This window comes from Neovison vison, chromosome 1 (genome assembly GCF_020171115.1).
Source record: "Neovison vison isolate M4711 chromosome 1, ASM_NN_V1, whole genome shotgun sequence".
Taxonomy (NCBI): Eukaryota; Metazoa; Chordata; class Mammalia; order Carnivora; family Mustelidae; genus Neogale; species Neogale vison.
This window is the reverse complement of record NC_058091.1, coordinates 315,127,498-315,134,541: the sequence shown is the minus strand read 5'-3', so window position 1 is coordinate 315,134,541 and position 7,044 is coordinate 315,127,498. Positions and strand designations below refer to the sequence as shown.

The window sequence follows — 7,044 nt, the reverse complement described above, 5'->3', positions numbered from 1 at the left end:
CAACTGAGCCACCCAGGTGCCCCACAAACAACTTTAAATCATTTAATGCATTTTAAAAAGCCCAATGTCATTTTATACTGGAAATGTGGTTGGTAATGGTGGTCAGCGGAGTTTCCAGAGATGTACCTTGTTGAGGATGGAATGCAACTAGGTCCTGTATGATGGTAAGTCTTGAGCATCCTAATTCCAGTGACCTGTAATGAGATCAGAAAACAGAGGACAGGATCATAAGTGCTATTGTTGGAAAGTTCTGGAGGCTTGGAATAAGCTGGGGTGTTGGGATCTGTTCTAGGAATAGGAGACTTAAGCAAACAGAAGAAAAGATGAAATAGTTTTCTGCTGACTCATCAAACTGGAAATTTTAATGACACAAGGAGGTTATCATGGATTATTCAGAGGGGCCCAGTCTAGGCCCTAAAGGTGTCATAACAAAGCACAACCTCCTGGGTGACTTTAACAACAGGAATGCTTTCTCTCGTAGCCCTGGAGACCGTGAGTCTGAGATCAAGGGGTTCACAGGCTGGATCCTCTGAGGCTTGGAAGGACCTTTTGCAGGCTTCTCGCTAGCCATCCTTGGCATTCTGGTGGCTGCTGGCCATCCTTGGTATTCTTTGGTTTGTAAAGGCCCTCTCCCCCAATCTCTGAGTTCATGTTCACATGGCATTCTGCTTGTGCGTTTGTGTCTATGTCCAAATGCCCTTTTCTTGTAAGGACTCTCATCGTATTGAATCATAGCCTGCCCTATGACCTCCATCTTAACTCAATCATCGGCAGAAGTCCAATTTTCGCATAAGGTCTCATCCACAGGCAATGGGGTTCAACAATTTTTGTGGAAGACGGGACACACTTCAACCCATTACAAGCACCTAAAGCAGAGGACTTTCTCTGGCTGGCATCACAGAGCTGTGGTAGAGGGGAGGTGAGAAGGCCAAAGTCCAATGCGGGCCTGATACACGTTAGTCCTAAAGACAGAGGACGCGGACAAGAAATGCTAGTGAGGGGAAGTGCTGAGGGTGACTACCTCCCTCGTGGTAACTTGCCACAAAGCAAGTTAGTGTCAACCCTCCTTAGTGCAAGAAATTAAAAGGTCCACGAGAGGCTGAAGGCTTGGGGAGTGTCGAGGAGCCTGCTAGAACCCGAACTTGAACTTCTGCTCAGTCCCTGTCCTCCCTTGTACTTCCTCCTCGGCCAGAGTCCTGGCAACACGCCCGACCCAGAGTTCCCAGTGGAGTGGCTGTGTTTTGATGGATGAACTCTAGGAAGAAAGTGTTGTTGAAGGTTACCATCCTGGGAGATTCTGGAGTTGGTAAGACATCACTCAAGAACCAGTATGTAAAAAAGAAATTCAGTAATCAGTACAAAGCTACCACAGGAGCAGACTTTCTGACAAGGAGGTGATGGTGGGTGACAGACCAGTTACGAGGCAGATCTGGGACACAGCAGGCCTGGAGCGGCTCTCGCCCCTCAGTGTGGCCTACAGAGGTGCAGACTGCTGCGTTCTGGAGTGTGACGTTACTGGCCCCCGCACCTTCAAAACGCTCCACAACTAGAGAGATGAATTCTGATCCCAACCAGTCCCCGGGATCCTGGAAACTTCCCCTTCATTGTGCTGGGAAACAAGACTGACCTTGAAAACAGACAAGTGGCCACAAAGTGGACACAGGCCTGGTGCTCCAGCAAAAACAACATTCCCTGCTTCAAGACCAGAGCCAAGGAGGCCATCAGTGTGGAGCTGGCACTCAGACAATTGCACGGAATCCACTGCACAGGAAACAGAGGTAGAGCTGTACAGTGAATTCCCCGAGCCCATCAGACTGGACAAGAACAGCCAGGCCAAGGCCTCCGTGGAGAGCGGCAGGTGCTGAAGGGGCCGTGAGAGCAGGGCAGAGTCCTTCGGCAACAGAGAACACACTCGGGCCTTCCAACACAAGCCCCTCTCTTCTTCCAAACAAAACATAAAGTCGTCTCTCGAATCCGGCTGCCTAAAGAAGCCCCATGAAGCACACCCCTACACACACACACAGCCCTGACACAAGCAGAAAGACCCAGCCCAGGCCTGTGATGCGTCCATCGGGGTCTGACCACCCACCGCATCAGCCCTCGTACGGCAGCGGGACAGGCAAGCCGTTGAAATCGTTCTGGTGTGCAGTCGGCATCGGAAGCTTATTCTTTTCGTCCACTGGGGAGAGGGAACTGTTTACAGTTAATCTGTGTCGAATCAGTTATCCGATTTTTTAAATGGTCCTGTGGTCCCTTTACCCCCTCTCCCCACCCCCGCCCCGTGACGGCTACCACCCGGGAAGGCTGGTGCCCCACGCTTCATTGCGGGCTCACACCCCGCCTGGCCAGACGGAGTTTTGTCTGTGTCTGTTGACGCTTGTGACTTTTAACTGATCAGGTTTTCCATAGTACCCATTTATTATGTAATCCTTCTTAGAAAAGAATCTTATACTACATTGATATATGTAACCAATTAAAAATGTATAAATTATTTCACTCAGCATCATCTCCTCCAGTCCCATCCATGTTGCTACAAAAGTTGGGTATTCGTCCTTTCTGATGGAGGCATAATACTCCATAGTGTATATGGACCACATCTTCCTTATCCATTCGTCCGTTGAAGGGCATCCTGGTTCTTTCCATAGTTTGGCAACCGTGGCCATTGCTGCTATAAACATTGGGGTACAGATGGCCCTTCTTTTCACTACATCTGTATCTTTGGAGTAAATACCCGGTAGGGCAATGGCAGGGTCATAGGGAAGCTCTATTTTTAATTTCTTGAGGAATCTCCACACTGTTCTCCAAAGTGGCTGCACCAACTTGCATTCCCACCAACAGTGGAAGACGGTTCGCCTTATTTGTGGAGCATAACCAATAGCATGGAGGACAAGGGGAGTTAGAGAGGAGAAGGGAGTTGGGGGAAATTGGAAGGGGAGGTGAACCATGAGAGACTGTGGACTCTGAAAAACAATCTGAGGGGTTTGAAGTGGCAGGGGGTGGGAGGTTGGGGTACCAGGTGGTGGGTATTAGAGAGGGCACGGCTTGCATGGAGCACTGGGTGTGGTGAAAAAATAATGAATACTGTTATGCTGAAAATAAATAAATTAATTTTAAAAAATGTATAAATTAGTGTAAAAAAAAAGGTCCACTAGACTTAAGGCCACAGTGTGCCACACCAACTCAGCCTTGTTGTTAATTATGTGGACAGCTACATTTATTGAGCACCTACTGTGTACCAGGAATTAAGCTCAGAGTTTGTTTCACATTATTTGATTTAATACTTTGAGAACATGGTCCTCCCTCTAAGAGCTACACCACTTCCTCTTTCTGTGCAAATACTGGAACCAGACATAAGTCACTCAGCTGTTCATGCTAAGAAATACCTGCCTCAGGAAGATATGACCATTAAAGCAGCTTACTTATCAAGGCCGATCAAGACTTTTGCTTTTCAAGACCTCCCATTGCTGAATGGATCAACCCCAGACTATCAGTTGCTGCCTTCCAGCTCTTCAGTCTCAAAAGAGGGTGATGGCAGGTAACTCCCTCACTGACAGGTGACGCCGTGGCCCCATTTCACAGAGCTGGAAACTGAGGCAAAGAGAAGAACGTTGCTCACAAAGGCAGAGCCTCCCTTCTCCCCGAACTTATACATTGGTTTCTGTAACTGGGTCCTTGTTATTCTGAGTCCCTCTCCGATGTGTGGGTCTCCGTATGGATTCTCATGCCTGGCTCTCTGCAGCAGACCTCAACAGCTGTCCCCAGGACTTGAGTCTACCTCTGAAGCCGGGTGAGACGAGCCAAGGACCACATCCTCTGGGCCTGCAGCCTGCCTGCAAAGCGAGTCCCCTGACTCCTCACCACACTTGCTGGAACTGATCTCTTCAGCTTGTCCCTGTTCTGGGGTCTGTCTGCACCCAGCGGATAGCCTTTCCCAGCCTGACCCGTCCTGCCCCAGACCAAACCTTGGTCTTGATGCTCTTCACCTCAAGTGAATCCGTATCTAAAACACTTGAAAATATTCGCTCTCTGGGTCTCTGAATCAGATTACCCCGTGCCATCAATGACAAGAAAGTTCAAATTGTTTATATATCCTTAAGTTTAGTATTTCGGGATGATTTCTGTCCTGTGCTTATTTTGACCAGTGGTTCACTTTTGCGTTGGTGCTAATCAAATCACCACAAAGTCAGCAGCTTTAAATAACATGGTTATTATCCCTCTGTTTCTGGGGATCAGGAGTCAGGACACGACTTAGGGGGTCCTCTGCTCAGGGGCCCCCCAGCGCATCACCCAGGATGGGCTCCCATGAGAGGCTAGACTGGGGAAGGTCTCCTTCCAAAATCCCCAGCCTGTGGGTAAAATTCCTTTCCTTGAAGCTATAGGATTGTCCTGACTGTGTACCGGGCTCTCCCAGGGCTGATTCCCGGACATAGTAACTTGCCCAGGAGCACACCTTTCATTTGCAAACCAACCCATCCCAGGCCGGTAGCCCCAGCTGCCTCCCTACCTGAGGGTCACACAAGAAGCTAGAGTCTCCCCATCCTCACTCAACCAGGGACAGGTACCCGGCAAAGGAAGACACTAGGTGACAGCACCAAGGCACACCGAAACTGCTCACGCTAGCCTAAGCTGTTCATTTCTCGGTTGGGAGACCCCGAGAGAGGCTCTGGCCTGAGCCTGCCTCCTTCCCGCTTCCATCCCTGAGCTCTGTGCGGCCGGCGGGGTACGACAGGGCCTGCCCTCTCCCCTCAGAGAATCTACATAATGGGAGATGTCTTCCAAGGGCCTCAGCCTCTCCACCTCATCAGCGGGTCATACCTCCATAAATTCAATCTCAGGTAGAGTTTAGAAAAAGGACTTGCAGCCGCTTGCTTCTTCCAAGACAGCACCAGGGAGACAAAGGCTCCAGAGTGAGCACGTTGGAGTCCTATGCAGAGCGGTGCTGCCCCGAGCGACCCCCCTCCCCGGCTTTTACTGCTTAGATGTCCTGCTCACAGGTCCTGCCCCCACTCGTGGGGAGGGTGCACTCGGCTCGAGGGACCACCTTAATGGTTGCCTGCCCTCACTCAAGTGTTCCTAGAAAGGCCACGGGAACTGAGGTAAAGGGAAGGCGGAGTGATGTATACATTTACCAGCCAGCACTCTTCCCTCTTAATGACCGTGGCTCGGTAAATATGAGCTCTGCTATACTGTGCAATCCTCGTTTGCTGCAAATCCACGGGAGCCGCGGGAGCGTGCAGGGTGGCGTGCTGAACCGGCCGGCACGCCCCGCTCCGTGGGTCTTCACTGTGATTGAGCAGATTAAGTGTCTGATTCAGCAGAAAATTCGTGTTGTGTCAACAGGTCATGATGTATATGGCTCAACTGGTGATCGATTTCTTTTTAGTTGGTGTTTGTTTTTCCTATGAATGATTTATCTGTGCTAGAATGAACTGTGTCAACTACTGCACGTGGCAGATTAATTTCCGTGTGTTCTGCAAACATTTCCTTGGTAATATACCTTATTCCATCTTTATTTGCTCTCACTGGCAACATCATATCCTTTCTTTATTTGAATTAAATAGCTTTTTCAAAGTAGGCTATTCTCCTTGGGGATGGGGAACGCATAACACATGAAAAGCTAGTTTTTGTTTAAAAAAAAACTTTTTTTTATTAACTTCTGCATGAGAGTGCTTAACACATTAAACATTTTCTCCAAATAGTCCAAGATAGGCTGTCATTTAATTCCATAAAGCTGGAATGTATCTTTTTCTGTAGTTACAATAAAGATACCATATTGGAACACTAACAGAGTTTTATAAAGTATTTAAAAATAACTTCCTAACACAGCAAGTGGCTTAATGAAGTCGGGGGTGGGTCAGTATGACTATTCACATTGCAGAGAGGCAAATGGGGTTTCCCAGATGAGGGAACAGCCATGGAGAGAGATGCCAGGTGGGCCTGTCCGAGCACTGGTTCTCTTCCATTGGAGAGAAACTCTCTGGCTTGCTTCCCAATGCTAGCACGTGTTTTCCAGATCCTTACTCCAAAATCCACAATCATACTGGGGCTCAATCCAGAACCATCAGTGCATACCAGGGTAGTCCCTGGTCTGGAACCATCACTGTGCACCAGGATAGCATCTGGTCTACAACAATCACTATAGTGGTTGTTGTGTCTGTGATCTCTCAGAGCAGGCTAGTGTCTATCTGGTCTTGACCCATCATTGTACACCAGGTTAGCGTCTGGTCTTGAGCCATCACAGTATACCAAGCTAGTGTCTGAGCTGGTTGCATTTATGAAACATTAAAGGGGTTTTAAACTGTTTAAAAATAGTCTTGAGTGTAGTCACCTCACTTTACCACTGATAGGCTGACAAATGTAATGTAATGTAATGTAATGTAACGTAACATAAGTAACAATTGAATAGTGTTGGACCAGACCATGACTCTTCACAAGACAGTACGTGGTCCAGACCATCACTGTATACAGGGTAATGCCTGGTGTGGAACTCTAGCTATACGAGGCTAGTGCATATGTGTCTGTGTATGTAATTTTGTAGTATAATATGCGTACATGAAATGTTCAACTTTAGATGTATCATTTAATCAGTTTTTGTAAATTTATTTCAAGACACAGACCATATCTGTCCCTCCACAAAGTCCTTCCCTGCCCCCTCCTGGTCAATGCCCTTTTCCGAAACAATCACTACCCAGCATTAACCACCATATGCTAATTTTGCTTAGTCTAGAGAATTTCATGTGGGGGGAGTCGTGGAGCACTGACCTTTTTATGTCCAGTTTCCTTCTGGGAAACTGGGCTTCCGGGTCCGATGCCCATCTGTGCTGTTGCACGCATCAATATTGTGCTCCTTTGGACTCTGAACCATCTTCTGTTGTGTGAATACAGCACAGGTGATGTACTCACCCTCCAGGAAATGTTCTTTCTGGCTTCGATTGTCGTGGTTACCATAGCATGGATTCTTGTACAAGACTTTTTGTAGAAGTAATTTCATTTATCTTAGACTAGTCCTTAGAAGTAGAACGGCTGCAGGGATGGCTTGGTGGC

General features: G+C 48.0%; 1 pseudogene; it reads left to right on the top strand.

The window, feature by feature from the left end:
* Positions 1-1,248: 1,248 nt before the first annotated feature.
* LOC122902409 lies at positions 1,249-1,865 on the top strand (annotated as a pseudogene).
* Positions 1,866-7,044: the final 5,179 nt, after the last annotated feature.